Raw genomic sequence first — 18,392 nt, 5'->3', positions numbered from 1 at the left:
TGGGATCATCAGAGGGAGATAGAAAGGAAGATGATTCAACTGAAGACAAGGTCATTTACCTGTCTATGTACTCTTCCTTGCGGCGTGTAATTTTTCGTTCCCAGTCTTCCGTTGTTTTACTGTCTTTGTCCTTTTTACTGCGGTCTTTAATTCTTCCTTCCTTTTCTTTGCGCAGATCATCTTCTTCTGTTCTTCTGTATCTGTGGAGAGGAGGTTAGAAAGACTGTGAGATGGGGGAAAAGCTATTAACCCTGAAAGTACTGTTTCCAAACGATGGGTTTACAGCATCTTTTTAGGGGTGAAAGAAAGACCTTGAATGTTAGATGCATGGCGATTCTTTCTTGGAAACTGGGCCTGTTTGATTGAGCAGGTCAGACTTGAAGTGTGTTAATAATATAAAAACTAAAGATATCTCTGAAATTATGACCACACAAACAAATTATTTGCTACTGGTGTTGACTTCCCATGGTTATATGAGGTCTGTCATTCTCTATATTTTTTAAATCGGAGAGGACCTGAGTTCGGGCACATAGGATAGAGGTACAGAGGAGAGGATACAAGGGGAACTGCAGTTACTGACCTGTCTTTGTCCTTTTCACTGCTGTATTCAGTTCTCTTTGCTTCATCTTTGTCTGTACGTTCTCGTTTTCTTGTTCCAGAGCTGTGGAAGTGAAGGTTAAAAAAATGTGAGAAGGGGAAGAAGCAATGGGGAGCTCAGTCCCCATGAAAGCCTTGCTTTTGAGTTACAGGTTTGCAGCCCCCGATGAGGGGTGGCCGACAATACGGATCCCTAGACGTAACGCGGTTGGTACTTGGAAGATAAATCAATGCAGAAAAATCAATAATCAAAATGTTAAAACCCAATGATTGGCATTATGATCGCCTGGAGCCGTTTAGCAAAATATGGAAACAATCGGATGGAGATATGAGACAGATGTAAACGTGTGTGGGCAGAATCTCAGTCTGGTAAAAGTGTATTCATAAAGAAATCTTTCAGATCATAACCCCAATCAAGTCAAAGTGCTTGTTCCCGATTTTCACCCCTAAGGACTGGTATGATGTCTGTTAATTTTGGGACAGTCTTTGAACTGAGGAGAAAATCTGAGTTTGGGATCATCAGAGGGAGATAGAAAGGAAGATGATTCAACTGAAGACAAGGTCATTTACCTGTCTGTGTACTCTTCCTTGCGGCGTGTAATTTTTCGTTCCCACTCTTCCGTTGTTTTACTGTCTTTGTCCTTTTTACTGCGGTCTTTAATTCTTCCTTCCTTTTCTTTGCGCAGATCATCTTCTTCTGTTCTTCTGTATCTGTGGAGAGGAGGTTAGAAAGACTGTGAGATGGGGGAAAAGCTATTAACCCTGAAAGTACTGTTTCCAAACGATGGGTTTACAGCATCTTTTTAGGGGTGAAAGAAAGACCTTGAATGTTAGATGCATGGCGATTCTTTCTTGGAAACTGGGCCTGTTTGATTGAGCAGGTCAGACTTGAAGTGTGTTAATAATATAAAAACTAAAGATATCTCTGAAATTATGACCACACAAACAAATTATTTGCTACTGGTGTTGACTTCCCATGGTTATATGAGGTCTGTCATTCTCTATATTTTTTAAATCGGAGAGGACCTGAGTTCGGGCACATAGGATAGAGGTACAGAGGAGAGGATACAAGGGGAACTGCAGTTACTGACCTGTCTTTGTCCTTTTCACTGCTGTATTCAGTTCTCTTTGCTTCATCTTTGTCTGTACGTTCTCGTTTTCTTGTTCCAGAGCTGTGGAAGTGAAGGTTAAAAAAATGTGAGAAGGGGAAGAAGCAATGGGGAGCTCAGTCCCCATGAAAGCCTTGCTTTTGAGTTACAGGTTTGCAGCCCCCGATGAGGGGTGGCCGACAATACGGATCCCTAGACGTAACGCGGTTGGTACTTGGAAGATAAATCAATGCAGAAAAATCAATAATCAAAATGTTAAAACCCAATGATTGGCATTATGATCGCCTGGAGCCGTTTAGCAAAATATGGAAACAATTGGATGGAGATATGAGACAGATGTAAACGTGTGTGGGCAGAATCTCAGTCTGGTAAAAGTGTATTCATAAAGAAATCTTTCAGATCATAACCCCAATCAAGTCAAAGTGCTTGTTCCCGATTTTCACCCCTAAGTACTGGTATGACGTCTGTTATTGTTGGGACAGTCTTTGAACTGAGGAGAAAATCTGAGTTTGGGATCATCAGAGGGAGATAGAAAGGAAGATGATTCAACTGAAGACAAGGTCATTTACCTGTCTGTGTACTCTTCCTTGCGGCGTGTAATTTTTCGTTCCCACTCTTCCGTTGTTTTACTGTCTTTGTCCTTTTTACTGCGGTCTTTAATTCTTCCTTCCTTTTCTTTGCGCAGATCATCTTCTTCTGTTCTTCTGTATCTGTGGAGAGGAGGTTAGAAAGACTGTGAGATGGGGGAAAAGCTATTAACCCTGAAAGTACTGTTTCCAAACGATGGGTTTACAGCATCTTTTTAGGGGTGAAAGAAAGACCTTGAATGTTAGATGCATGGCGATTCTTTCTTGGAAACTGGGCCTGTTTGATTGAGCAGGTCAGACTTGGAAGTGTGTTAATAATATAAAAACTAAAGATATCTATGAAATTATGACCACACAAACAAATTATTTGCTACTGGTGTTGACTTCCCATGGTTATATGAGGTCTGTCATTCTCTATATTTTTTAAATCGGAGACGACCTGAGTTTGGGCACATAGGATAGAGGTACAGAGGAGAGGATACAAGGGGAACTGCAGTCACTGACCTGTCTTTGTCCTTTTCACTGCTGTATTCAGTTCTCTCTGCTTCATCTTTGTCTGTACGTTCTCGTTTTCTTGTTCCAGAGCTGTGGAAGTGAAGGTTAAAAAAATGTGAGAAGGGGAAGAAGCAATGGGGAGCTCAGCCCCATGAAAGCCTTGCTTTTGAGGTACAGGTTTGCAGCCCCCGATGAGGGGTGGCCGACAATACGGATTCCTAGACGTAACGCGATTGGTCCTTGGAAGATAAATCAATGCAGAAAAATCAATAATCAAAATGTTAAAACCCAATGATTGGCATTATGATCGCCTGGAGCCGTTTAGCAAAATATGGAAACAATCGGATGGAGATATGAGACAGATGTAAACGTGTGTGGGCAGAATCTCAGTCTGGTAAAAGTGTATTCATAAAGAAATCTTTCAGATCATAACCCCGATCAAGTCAAAGTGCTTGTTCCCGATTTTCACCCCTAAGGACTGGTATGATGTCTGTTAATTTTGGGACAGTCTTTGAACTGAGGAGAAAATCTGAGTTTGGGATCATCAGAGGGAGATAGAAAGGAAGATGATTCAACTGAAGACAAGGTCATTTACCTGTCTATGTACTCTTCCTTGCGGCGTGTAATTTTTCGTTCCCAGTCTTCCGTTGTTTTACTGTCTTTGTCCTTTTTACTGTGGTCTTTAATTCTTCCTTCCTTTTCTTTGCGCAGATCATCTTCTTCTGTTCTTCTGTATCTGTGGAGAGGAGGTTAGAAAGACTGTGAGATGGGGGAAAAGCTATTAACCCTGAAAGTACTGTTTCCAAACGATGGGTTTACAGCATCTTTTTAGGGGTGAAAGAAAGACCTTGAATGTTAGATGCATGGCGATTCTTTCTTGGAAACTGGGCCTGTTTGATTGAGCAGGTCAGACTTGAAGTGTGTTAATAATATAAAAACTAAAGATATCTCTGAAATTATGACCACACAAACAAATTATTTGCTACTGGTGTTGACTTCCCATGGTTATATGAGGTCTGTCATTCTCCATATATTTTTTAAATCGGAGAGGACCTGAGTTTGGGCACATAGGATAGAGGTACAGAGGAGAGGATACAAGGGGAACTGCAGTCACTGACCTGTCTTTGTCCTTTTCACTGCTGTATTCAGTTCTCTCTGCTTCATCTTTGTCTGTACGTTCTCGTTTTCTCGTTCCAGAGCTGTGGAAGTGAAGGTTAAAAAAATGTGAGAAGGGGAAGAAGCAATGGGGAGCTCAGTCCCCATGAAAGCCTTGCTTTTGAGTTACAGGTTTGCAGCCCCCGATGAGGGGTGGCCGACAATACGGATCCCTAGACGTAACGCGGTTGGTCCTTGGAAGATAAATCAATGCAGAAAAATCAATAATCAAAATGTTAAAACCCAATGATTGGCATTATGATCGCCTGGAGCCGTTTAGCAAAATATGGAAACAATCGGATGGAGATATGAGACAGATGTAAACGTGTGTGGGCAGAATCTCAGTCTGTTAAAAGTGTATTCATAAAGAAATCTTTCAGATCATAACCCCAATCAAGTCAAAGTGCTTGTTCCCAATTTTCACCCCCAAGGACTGGTATCTGTTATTGTTGGGACAGTCTTTGAACTGAGGAGAAAATCTGAGTTTGGGATCATCAGAGGGAGATAGAAAGGAAGATGATTCAACTGAAGACAAGGTCATTTACCTGTCTGTGTACTCTTCCTTGCGGCGTGTAATTTTTCGTTCCCACTCTTCCGTTGTTTTACTGTCTTTGTCCTTTTTACTGCGGTCTTTAATTCTTCCTTCCTTTTCTTTGCGCAGATCATCTTCTTCTGTTCTTCTGTATCTGTGGAGAGGAGGTTAGAAAGACTGTGAGATGGGGGAAAAGCTATTAACCCTGAAAGTACTGTTTCCAAACGATGGGTTTACAGCATCTTTTTAGGGGTGAAAGAAAGACCTTGAATGTTAGATGCATGGCGATTCTTTCTTGGAAACTGGGCCTGTTTGATTGAGCAGGTCAGACTTGAAGTGTGTTAATAATATAAAAACTAAAGATATCTATGAAATTATGACCACACAAACAAATTATTTGCTACTGGTGTTGACTTCCCATGGTTATATGAGGTCTGTCATTCTCCATATATTTTTTAAATCGGAGAGGACCTGAGTTTGGGCACATAGGATAGAGGTACAGAGGAGAGGATACAAGGGGAACTGCAGTCACTGACCTGTCTTTGTCCTTTTCACTGCTGTATTCAGTTCTCTCTGCTTCATCTTTGTCTGTACGTTCTCGTTTTCTTGTTCCAGAGCTGTGGAAGTGAAGGTTAAAAAAATGTGAGAAGGGGAAGAAGCAATGGGGAGCTCAGCCCCATGAAAGCCTTGCTTTTGAGGTACAGGTTTGCAGCCCCCGATGAGGGGTGGCCGACAATACGGATTCCTAGACGTAACGCGATTGGTCCTTGGAAGATAAATCAATGCAGAAAAATCAATAATCAAAATGTTAAAACCCAATGATTGGCATTATGATCGCCTGGAGCCGTTTAGCAAAATATGGAAACAATCGGATGGAGATATGAGACAGATGTAAACGTGTGTGGGCAGAATCTCAGTCTGGTAAAAGTGTATTCATAAAGAAATCTTTCAGATCATAACCCCAATCAAGTCAAAGTGCTTGTTCCCGATTTTCACCCCTAAGGACTGGTATGATGTCTGTTAATTTTGGGACAGTCTTTGAACTGAGGAGAAAATCTGAGTTTGGGATCATCAGAGGGAGATAGAAAGGAAGATGATTCAACTGAAGACAAGGTCATTTACCTGTCTATGTACTCTTCCTTGCGGCGTGTAATTTTTCGTTCCCAGTCTTCCGTTGTTTTACTGTCTTTGTCCTTTTTACTGCGGTCTTTAATTCTTCCTTCCTTTTCTTTGCGCAGATCATCTTCTTCTGTTCTTCTGTATCTGTGGAGAGGAGGTTAGAAAGACTGTGAGATGGGGGAAAAGCTATTAACCCTGAAAGTACTGTTTCCAAACAATGGGTTTACAGCATCTTTTTAGGGGTGAAAGAAAGACCTTGAATGTTAGATGCATGGCGATTCTTTCTTGGAAACTGGGCCTGTTTGATTGAGCAGGTCAGACTTGAAGTGTGTTAATAATATAAAAACTAAAGATATCTCTGAAATTATGACCACACAAACAAATTATTTGCTACTGGTGTTGACTTCCCATGGTTATATGAGGTCTGTCATTCTCCATATATTTTTTAAATGGGAGAGGACCTGAGTTTGGGCACATAGGATAGAGGTACAGAGGAGAGGATACAAGGGGAACTGCAGTCACTGACCTGTCTTTGTCCTTTTCACTGCTGTATTCACTTCTCTCTGCTTCATCTTTGTCTGTACGTTCTCGTTTTCTCGTTCCAGAGCTGTGGAAGTGAAGGTTAAAAAAATGTGAGAAGGGGAAGAAGCAATGGGGAGCTCAGTCCCCATGAAAGCCTTGCTTTTGAGGTACAGGTTTGCAGCCCCCGATGAGGGGTGGCCGACAATACGGATCCCTAGACGTAACGCGATTGGTCCTTGGAAGATAAATCAATGCAGAAAAATCAATAATCAAAATGTTAAAACCCAATGATTGGCATTATGATCGCCTGGAGCCATTTAGCAAAATATGGAAACAATCGGATGGAGATATGAGACAGATGTAAACGTGTGTGGGCAGAATCTCAGTCTGGTAAAAGTGTATTCATAAAGAAATCTTTCAGATCATAACCCCAATCAAGTCAAAGTGCTTGTTCCCGATTTTCACCCCTAAGGACTGGTATGATGTCTGTTAATTTTGGGACAGTCTTTGAACTGAGGAGAAAATCTGAGTTTGGGATCATCAGAGGGAGATAGAAAGGAAGATGATTCAACTGAAGACAAGGTCATTTACCTGTCTATGTACTCTTCCTTGCGGCGTGTAATTTTTCGTTCCCAGTCTTCCGTTGTTTTACTGTCTTTGTCCTTTTTACTGCGGTCTTTAATTCTTCCTTCCTTTTCTTTGCGCAGATCATCTTCTTCTGTTCTTCTGTATCTGTGGAGAGGAGGTTAGAAAGACTGTGAGATGGGGGAAAAGCTATTAACCCTGAAAGTACTGTTTCCAAACAATGGGTTTACAGCATCTTTTTAGGGGTGAAAGAAAGACCTTGAATGTTAGATGCATGGCGATTCTTTCTTGGAAACTGGGCCTGTTTGATTGAGCAGGTCAGACTTGAAGTGTGTTAATAATATAAAAACTAAAGATATCTCTGAAATTATGACCACACAAACAAATTATTTGCTACTGGTGTTGACTTCCCATGGTTATATGAGGTCTGTCATTCTCCATATATTTTTTAAATGGGAGAGGACCTGAGTTTGGGCACATAGGATAGAGGTACAGAGGAGAGGATACAAGGGGAACTGCAGTCACTGACCTGTCTTTGTCCTTTTCACTGCTGTATTCACTTCTCTCTGCTTCATCTTTGTCTGTACGTTCTCGTTTTCTCGTTCCAGAGCTGTGGAAGTGAAGGTTAAAAAAATGTGAGAAGGGGAAGAAGCAATGGGGAGCTCAGTCCCATGAAAGCCTTGCTTTTGAGGTACAGGTTTGCAGCCCCCGATGAGGGGTGGCCGACAATACGGATCCCTAGACGTAACGCGATTGGTCCTTGGAAGATAAATCAATGCAGAAAAATCAATAATCAAAATGTTAAAACCCAATGATTGGCATTATGATCGCCTGGAGCCATTTAGCAAAATATGGAAACAATCGGATGGAGATATGAGACAGATGTAAACGTGTGTGGGCAGAATCTCAGTCTGGTAAAAGTGTATTCATAAAGAAATCTTTCAGATCATAACCCCAATCAAGTCAAAGTGCTTGTTCCCGATTTTCACCCCTAAGGACTGGTATGATGTCTGTTAATTTTGGGACAGTCTTTGAACTGAGGAGAAAATCTGAGTTTGGGATCATCAGAGGGAGATAGAAAGGAAGATGATTCAACTGAAGACAAGGTCATTTACCTGTCTATGTACTCTTCCTTGCGGCGTGTAATTTTTCGTTCCCAGTCTTCCGTTGTTTTACTGTCTTTGTCCTTTTTACTGCGGTCTTTAATTCTTCCTTCCTTTTCTTTGCGCAGATCATCTTCTTCTGTTCTTCTGTATCTGTGGAGAGGAGGTTAGAAAGACTGTGAGATGGGGGAAAAGCTATTAACCCTGAAAGTACTGTTTCCAAACAATGGGTTTACAGCATCTTTTTAGGGGTGAAAGAAAGACCTTGAATGTTAGATGCATGGCGATTCTTTCTTGGAAACTGGGCCTGTTTGATTGAGCAGGTCAGACTTGAAGTGTGTTAATAATATAAAAACTAAAGATATCTCTGAAATTATGACCACACAAACAAATTATTTGCTACTGGTGTTGACTTCCCATGGTTATATGAGGTCTGTCATTCTCCATATATTTTTTAAATCGGAGAGGACCTGAGTTTGGGCACATAGGATAGAGGTACAGAGGAGAGGATACAAGGGGAACTGCAGTCACTGACCTGTCTTTGTCCTTTTCACTGCTGTATTCACTTCTCTCTGCTTCATCTTTGTCTGTACGTTCTCGTTTTCTCGTTCCAGAGCTGTGGAAGTGAAGGTTAAAAAAATGTGAGAAGGGGAAGAAGCAATGGGGAGCTCAGTCCCATGAAAGCCTTGCTTTTGAGGTACAGGTTTGCAGCCCCCGATGAGGGGTGGCCGACAATACGGATCCCTAGACGTAACGCGATTGGTCCTTGGAAGATAAATCAATGCAGAAAAATCAATAATCAAAATCTTAAAACCCAATGATTGGCATTATGATCGCCTGGAGCCGTTTAGCAAAATATGGAAACAATCGGATGGAGATATGAGACAGATGTAAACGTGTGTGGGCAGAATCTCAGTCTGTTAAAAGTGTATTCATAAAGAAATCTTTCAGATCATAACCCCAATCAAGTCAAAGTGCTTGTTCCCAATTTTCACCCCCAAGGACTGGTATCTGTTATTGTTGGGACAGTCTTTGAACTGAGGAGAAAATCTGAGTTTGGGATCATCAGAGGGAGATAGAAAGGAAGATGATTCAACTGAAGACAAGGTCATTTACCTGTCTATGTACTCTTCCTTGCGGCGTGTAATTTTTCGTTCCCACTCTTCCGTTGTTTTACTGTCTTTGTCCTTTTTACTGCGGTCTTTAATTCTTCCTTCCTTTTCTTTGCGCAGATCATCTTCTTCTGTTCTTCTGTATCTGTGGAGAGGAGGTTAGAAAGACTGTGAGATGGGGGAAAAGCTATTAACCCTGAAAGTACTGTTTCCAAACGATGGGTTTACAGCATCTTTTTAGGGGTGAAAGAAAGACCTTGAATGTTAGATGCATGGCGATTCTTTCTTGGAAACTGGGCCTGTTTGATTGAGCAGGTCAGACTTGAAGTGTGTTAATAATATAAAAACTAAAGATATCTATGAAATTATGACCACACAAACAAATTATTTGCTACTGGTGTTGACTTCCCATGGTTATATGAGGTCTGTCATTCTCTATATTTTTTAAATCGGAGACGACCTGAGTTTGGGCACATAGGATAGAGGTACAGAGGAAAGGATACAAGGGGAACTGCAGTCACTGACCTGTCTTTGTCCTTTTCACTGCTGTATTCAGTTCTCTCTGCTTCATCTTTGTCTGTACGTTCTCGTTTTCTTGTTCCAGAGCTGTGGAAGTGAAGGTTAAAAAAATGTGAGAAGGGGAAGAAGCAATGGGGAGCTCAGTCCCCATGAAAGCCTTGCTTTTGAGTTACAGGTTTGCAGCCCCCGATGAGGGGTGGCCGACAATACGGATCCCTAGACGTAACGCGGTTGGTCCTTGGAAGATAAATCAATGCAGAAAAATCAATAATCAAAATGTTAAAAGCCAATGATTGGCATTATGATCGCCTGGAGCCATTTAGCAAAATATGGAAACAATCGGATGGAGATATGAGACAGATGTAAACGTGTGTGGGCAGAATCTCAGTCTGTTAAAAGTGTATCAATAAAGAAATCTTTCAGATCATAACCCCAATCAAGTCAAAGTGCTTGTTCCCAATTTTCACCCCCAAGGACTGGTATGATGTCTGTTATTGTTGGGACAGTCTTTGAACTGAGGAGAAAATCTGAGTTTGGGATCATCAGAGGGAGATAGAAAGGAAGATGATTCAACTGAAGACAAGGTCATTTACCTGTCTGTGTACTCTTCCTTGCGGCGTGTAATTTTTCGTTCCCACTCTTCCGTTGTTTTACTGTCTTTGTCCTTTTTACTGCGGTCTTTAATTCTTCCTTCCTTTTCTTTGCGCAGATCATCTTCTTCTGTTCTTCTGTATCTGTGGAGAGGAGGTTAGAAAGACTGTGAGATGGGGGAAAAGCTATTAACCCTGAAAGTACTGTTTCCAAACGATGGGTTTACAGCATCTTTTTAGGGGTGAAAGAAAGACCTTGAATGTTAGATGCATGGCGATTCTTTCTTGGAAACTGGGCCTGTTTGATTGAGCAGGTCAGACTTGAAGTGTGTTAATAATATAAAAACTAAAGATATCTCTGAAATTATGACCACACAAACAAATTATTTGCTACTGGTGTTGACTTCCCATGGTTATATGAGGTCTGTCATTCTCTATATTTTTTAAATCGGAGAGGACCTGAGTTCGGGCACATAGGATAGAGGTACAGAGGAGAGGATACAAGGGGAACTGCAGTTACTGACCTGTCTTTGTCCTTTTCACTGCTGTATTCAGTTCTCTTTGCTTCATCTTTGTCTGTACGTTCTCGTTTTCTTGTTCCAGAGCTGCGGAAGTGAAGGTTAAAAAAATGTGAGAAGGGGAAGAAGCAATGGGGAGCTCAGTCCCCATGAAAGCCTTGCTTTTGAGTTACAGGTTTGCAGCCCCCGATGAGGGGTGGCCGACAATATGGATTCCTAGACGTAACGCGATTGGTCCTTGGAAGATAAATCAATGCAGAAAAATCAATAATCAAAATGTTAAAACCCAATGATTGGCATTATGATCGCCTGGAGCCGTTTAGCAAAATATGGAAACAATCGGATGGAGATATGAGACAGATGTAAACGTGTGTGGGCAGAATCTCAGTCTGGTAAAAGTGTATTCATAAAGAAATCTTTCAGATCATAACCCCAATCAAGTCAAAGTGCTTGTTCCCGATTTTCACCCCTAAGGACTGGTATGATGTCTGTTAATTTTGGGACAGTCTTTGAACTGAGGAGAAAATCTGAGTTTGGGATCATCAGAGGGAGATAGAAAGGAAGATGATTCAACTGAAGACAAGGTCATTTACCTGTCTGTGTACTCTTCCTTGCGGCGTGTAATTTTTCGTTCCCACTCTTCCGTTGTTTTACTGTCTTTGTCCTTTTTACTGCGGTCTTTAATTCTTCCTTCCTTTTCTTTGCGCAGATCATCTTCTTCTGTTCTTCTGTATCTGTGGAGAGGAGGTTAGAAAGACTGTGAGATGGGGGAAAAGCTATTAACCCTGAAAGTACTGTTTCCAAACGATGGGTTTACAGCATCTTTTTAGGGGTGAAAGAAAGACCTTGAATGTTAGATGCATGGCGATTCTTTCTTGGAAACTGGGCCTGTTTGATTGAGCAGGTCAGACTTGAAGTGTGTTAATAATATAAAAACTAAAGATATCTCTGAAATTATGACCACACAAACAAATTATTTGCTACTGGTGTTGACTTCCCATGGTTATATGAGGTCTGTCATTCTCCATATATTTTTTAAATCGGAGAGGACCTGAGTTTGGGCACATAGGATAGAGGTACAGAGGAGAGGATACAAGGGGAACTGCAGTCACTGACCTGTCTTTGTCCTTTTCACTGCTGTATTCAGTTCTCTCTGCTTCATCTTTGTCTGTACGTTCTCGTTTTCTTGTTCCAGAGCTGTGGAAGTGAAGGTTAAAGAAATGTGAGACAGGATAAAAGTGATTGGCAGCTCAATTCCCTCAATTCCAATGAAAGCCTTGCTCCTGAATTACAGGATTGCAACACTAACAAAAATGATTCTTAGATGCCACACGATTCTCTCTTGAAAGATTATGAATTGATAATTGCATGTAATAGTTTTGTCAGACTGAGTTCTGCTTTCATTATTGTTGAACCAAGCGGATGGTGAAACAGAACAGAAGCAAATGTGTGGTGTTTATGTCCTAAACCTGGCTACTTCTTGAGTTTTGTTGAGGATGATTGAGTGTGAGCAACTGCACATACAGTATGTCACAAAAATGAGTACACTCTTCACGTTTCAGCAACCATTTTATTATATCTTCCCAAGAGACAATACTATAGAAATTAAACTTGAATATAGAGTAGTCACTGTACAGCTTGTATAGCAGTATAGATTTTCTATCCACTGAAAATTACTCAACACACAGCCATTATTGTCTAAATAGCTGGCAACACAATTGAGTCCACCCTTATTGATACCTATTCATCATGTTCATGTTTTTGCCTGCTTGACTGGACCATACAAATTTGTGTGTCATGGATTAGAGCTGTTAAATTTGGTGGTTTGGGTACAATTCTCTCATATTGGCCAGTGGATGTTCAACAAGGCACCTCATGGCAAAGAACTCTCTGAGGATGTGAGAAATTGAATTGTTGCTCTCCACGAAGATGACCTGGGCTATAAGAAGATTGGTAACACCCTGAAACTGAGTGGAAGAGGATTCTAGTAACAACATGTGCAGCTCTGGTGAATTTCATGCCCAAGAGGATTAAGGCAGTGCAAGATAATAATGGTGCTCACACAAATACACAAAGTGTTGACACTTTGGGCACAATTTGGACATGTTCACTGTGAGGTGTACCTACTTGTGTTGCCAGCTATTTAGACAATAATGGTTGTGTGTTGAGTCATTTTCAGAGGACAATAAATCTATACTGCTATACAAGCTGTACACTGACTACTCTAAGTTATATCCAAGCTTCATTTCTATAGTATTGTCCCTTAAGAAGATATAATAATATGGTTGCTGAAACGTGAGGGGTGTACTCACTTTTGTGACATAGTGTGGATACAATGACAAAGTAAGTTTAAAAATAAAGTCTCATGTGTCCAAACTGTCTTGAACCTATTTTATTGAGCGGGTCAGAATCCCTGCATGTTAAAAAAATATAAACACAAAGAAATCAGTGAAATTATGACAAAGAAGTTGGTCAGATTGCTTGTTACAGGTACTTACCCTTCAGTAGTTGTATGAGGTCTGTCATTCTTTGAACACAATAAATGTCTCAGTAGCAGCGTTAGGTAGGTCATACTAGAAACAGTGTGTGAGAGGGAATCTGAGTTTAGGATCATAGGAAAGAGATCAAAAGCTTATTCAGATGTAGGTGAAGTTACTGACCTGTCTTTGTCCTTTTCACTGTGGTCTTTAATTTGTGCTGCTTTTGCTTTGTGTGGATACCCTTTTGTTTTTCTAGACCTGTGATAGGTAGAGGAAAACCTGAGTTTGGGATCATAAGATGGAGATAAAAAGATGATGGTTTCCTGATTCAAATGATCTGGGCCCCATTTCCCAGATCCTTTGTAGCGCTACGTGTGTCGTAAGTTGTATCTTAAGGTTTCCCTTAAGCTTAGTCTCCTTACTTACACTTTCAGCACCGTGGCGAAGGACAGTTCCAACCTACGATGTACCTTTACAGCTCTTTGTAAGAACACCCGCTAAGGGACAGTTTGGGAAACACTTGTAGGAAAGGAAGTTCCTTTGCTAAGGTATATCTTAGAGACCTTCGTAGAGCGCTAAGATACATCGAAACTGGGAAACGCAGCCCAGGTTGTTATTAGGCTTCTGCAGAGGCTTGATGATGAGCTGATCATTTGAATCAGGTGTGTTGGAACAGGGAAACATCTAAAACATGCAGGACAGGGGTCCCTGACGACCAGGGTTGGGCACCACTGAGCTAATGTATGGCAGAATTTTTGCTCCTACAATTTGAAGGGAAAAGGAACTAGGTTACATCGATGATGTTGATGATGAATATATGATGTTGGATGTGTCCACACTGTCCCAGACTTGATTTATTGAGCGGAACAGACTTGACAATAGACAGACGATAAGTTGGTCAGATAGTTCATTTCTAGGATCAACCGTCAGTTGCTGCATTAAGTAGATCATAGTCTGTGAGAGGCAGTCTGTGTTTGGGATAAGAAGATGGAGATAAAGACAAGATGATTCAGGTGAAGTTGAAGTTACTGACCTGCCTTTGTCCTCTTCACTGTTCCCCTGAAAGCCTTGCTTCTGAATCAAGGGTTTACCCATCAGTAGTTGTATGAGGTCTTTTGTGGAAATACTGTTTGGACAAGAGAAAATCTTGAGTTCAGGATCATAAGAAGGAGATCAAGAGATGATCATTCAGGTGAAGGTGCAGTTACTGACCCATTAAGCCATGATGATTTATAGGTAAAGTTATTGACCTGTCTTTGTCCTTTTCACTGCAGTCTTCATTTTTTGCTGCTTTCTCTTTGTGTGGACATCTCACTTTTGTTTTTTCAGATCTGTGGAAGGAGGGTAAGAAAACTGTGAGAGAGAAGGAAAGCTATGCAGACCTCTACTCCCCTGAAAGCCTCACTTCTGAGTTTGGGGTGTAAACTGTCCTACTAGATCAGGGGGAAAAATCTTGGAAGTATTGCTATTCTCTTTTGAGAGATTATGAACTGATGCATAAAAGTCAGTCAGAAGTTTTTATAGTCAAATCTTAACATTATGATTGCTTGTAATACTTTTGTAAGACAAAATTGTACCTCCTGTTTGTCTGAAGTACATTGCTGGTGAAACTTGATATATGTAAACATGTGGTGTTTACTTTCTAAACTAAGATACTTTTGAGTTTTGTTGAGAATGTAAGCTAACCCAGATGGATACAATTTGACCACACAGCATGTGAAAGGCTTGTACGACGGTGAAGGGAAAATGGAGCAATCATATTGTGTTTGCTTTATAAAACAAAGATGACTGATAAATAACTCCTGATGTGCACAATCTGACTCTGACCCACTGTTACAACTCCCAGGTTTGTGCTGTGGGATGAGGGTTGTAACAATAAATAAATGTAACTGGGAGAAAACAAAGAAGGGAAAACTGAGACAAGGGTGTAAACAAAGGTTCTTCTTGTTAACAAATTAAGTTAATATTAAATGAAGTAAAGCAAACATAACAAGCAAGGGTGGCTAACAAAACACAGACACAGAAGACAACAAGTGACTTTGTAAGCCTGCAAAGTTTACAAGTCACATGACGCACCCAATGAGTGTCCCTGCTAACTGTGAAAGCTAGCAAGACACAGAATACACAAACATGAGTGACTATGCTAGCTGGGAGAGCTAGCAAAGCACATTACACACACAACTACTGGCAGTCTAGCCTACCCCTGCAGGACTAGACTGCAGACATGCAGCCCTTCATCTGCCAAATTGCCCACTGGTCCCATACAGCTGCAGTCTCCCTGCTTTTGAGCACCAGGCCCTGATTGCTGATTGACTGCAGCCCTGACATTCACTGCAGCTGCACAATGGGGTTATGGGTGAGGGAGGTGCAGTACTTGAGCTAAGGAGACCTCAGGAACACATACACACACACACACACACACTGTGGCACATAACACCACTTTTTGAGCAAGACAGATTCTCAGCATGTTAAAAATATTATCGAAAACAAATTTAAGAATGACCAAATAAGTTCGTGAAATTGCTTGTTACCGATTTCTAACCCCTGGGGGTGTATGAAGTCTGTCATTCTTCTTTAAAGAGAAGAAAATCAGAGTTTGAGATCATAAAAAGTGTAAATGAAGTTATTGACCTGTCTTTTTCCTCTTCACTGTTGTCCATAATTTTTGCTGCTTTTGCTTGGTGTTTTGTAGAGCTGTGGAAGGTAGATTAGAACACATGAGAAGGAAGAAAAACTACAGAGAGCTCAACTCCCCTCAATGCCTTGCTTCTGAGTGTCTGCTTTAGCCTGTCCTAGTTTTCAGGTGCATTGCAGTTCTCATTTGAAAGATTAAGAATCCATGTAGAAAAGTCTATAATCTGAAAAAGTTGTTGACATTATGATCTCCTATGACAGTTTTGTAAGATTGGGTCGTACATTCTTTACAGATTAATCAATTAGATGGTGAGACAAAACAGATGTAAAGGTGCGTTGTGTTTACATTCTGAACTAGGCCAGTTGTTGAGTTTTGGAGAGAATGGCTGAGCGTGAGCTGAGCTCCTCCTGACAGCTTTCCTTCTGTGTTACGAGTTTACACTGTGTGAGGGGAAAAATCAGTTCTTACATACATAGTGATTCTCTCTTAAAAGATGATCTTGACATTATTGCTTATATCGACTACTTTCGCCTGTAACAATTTTGGAAGATTGGGTGATACTGTTCGTTGAGACTGAACCAGTGAGATGGTGGAAAGAGACAGACATAAACACATGCATCATATTTACATTCTCAACAAAGCCAGTTATTGATTTTTTGGTCAGGATGGCTGAGCCTGAGAAAATGCAGATGGATATAATCTGACCAGCTAGCATATGGAAGCATTTTGGCTTCAATGACAAGTTGAATTTAAACATAACATCTCTCTCTCATGTGTCTGAACTGACTTTTTAAATGAGCTGGACAGACTTTCAGCATGTTTGAGACATGATAATAAACAAATTCCATCCATCCATCCATTTTCTGAAACCGCTTATTCCCGAAGGGTCACGGGGAGCTGAAGCCTATCCCAGCTGACATTGGGCGAGAGGCAGGGTACACCCTGGACAAGTCGCCAGTTCATCACAGGACTATAAACAAATTCGTCAAATTATGTCCCAATAAGTTCTTTGTTACTGGTATTTACTCTCTAGGAGTTGCATGACATCTGCCACTCTGGAAATTGTCTTTGGATGGAAGAAAATCTGAGTTTGGTATCATAAGATGGCAATAAAAACATGTTGAGTCAGGTGAAGGTGCAGTTACTGACCTGTTATTGTCCTCTTCACTGCTGTCTTCAAATTTTGTTGCTTTTATTGTGCGTGGACATCCTGCTTTCATTTTTCCCAAGCTGTGGGTGGAAAGTCAGTAGAACTGTTGGAAAGTCTTGCCTCTGAGTTACATGTTTACGAGGCCCAGTTCTTGTTATCATGATGGCCTCTTAAACCAGTTTAAAACCAGGCAGTACATTCCTTACAACTGAACCAAGTCAATGATGGAATCAAACAGACAGAAACAATTTTGTCATGTTTACATTTTTAGCTGGCCTACTTCACGGTTTTCATGAGGATGGCTGAGCATGAGCAACCACCGATGGACACAACCCGACCAGCTAACATATGGAGAAGTTTTGGCCTCTATGAAGTTGAATGGGAAGAAGACTTTGACAAAAACCAAGTTGTATGCCAGTTGTATCCAAACAAACAAATTATAGAACATTACTACGGAGCCCCTAAAGTGTCATGCAGAAAAAAATATATATATCGTGCGCACGAGTTAGTAAAACGAGCACACGAGATACTTAAACGTGCGCACGAGATAATAAAACGTGCACACGTTTAAGCTAAATCGTGCACACGATACTAAAACGTGCGCTCGAGATACAATTATTTCCCAGCTTTGACTTGTCCATGCATACGGCTCTCAGTAGTGACCACTTCAGATGTTCACAGTAACACACGCGATACAATGGAGAGAAGAACTCAGCTAATTAACTTTTATTTTCACTTCTTGTTGCTCTTGCCAGGAGACATAGGATAATCATCAGCAGGAGTACTTTGCTGCGCATACTGAAGAACAATAGGCTCAGCCGACGGAAGGACTGTGCAGATTTAGGCCGTGTTATTGACTTCATCCAGGAACAATTACAGGGTCCGGGGAAGATGCATGTGTTACGGGTACCGGGCTGCGGCACCCATGAACAGTTATATGTGTGTGTCCTGTACTGCAGGGAACAATGATGAGGCAGGGAGACGCGACTGGACTCAACTGGATCCTCTGTTGCTATGAGAGGAAACCAGCAGAGCAACGGTCCTGACCACAGACCAGTGCAAACAACGGTCTCACACTGCCACCCACTGACACAAAGCTGCCACTGCAGTTATCTACTTTGACCCAAATTCAGGTTACTTTCTCACAACATGAACACAGCATTTACCAAACAAAACAAATAATACACAACAACAAAATGAATAACATTCATTAAGTTGGCATCACGCATGGATATGATGGATGTTTACCAAGTGCCAAGAAAATGGCCTAAAAGTTAAAAAAGAAGACGTAAGAGGCTGAGTTGGATCCAGAGGGATCTGCATTCAGACAGCGACGGAGACTTCACAGAAGACAGTACTTTTCAAAGGGACCTTTATCATCTCGTGCGCATGTTTTATTATCGCGTGCGCACGATCTAGTTTTTTTTTTCTTCATGACACTTTAGGAGCTCCGTACATTACAGATATGCTAAACCAAATATTTTCATGGACTAAGATGGATTGTAATTGTTTTCTCATCTCATCATTAGCCTCTGAAAACTATTTTGTTTGTCCAAACTAAATAAATGCAGAAACATTTTGAAT

This window comes from Lutjanus erythropterus, chromosome 11 (genome assembly GCF_056507025.1).
Source record: "Lutjanus erythropterus isolate fLutEry1 chromosome 11, fLutEry1.hap2, whole genome shotgun sequence".
NCBI classification, from domain to species: domain Eukaryota; kingdom Metazoa; phylum Chordata; class Actinopteri; order Lutjaniformes; family Lutjanidae; genus Lutjanus; species Lutjanus erythropterus.
Note: the sequence above shows the minus strand (reverse complement) of the source record.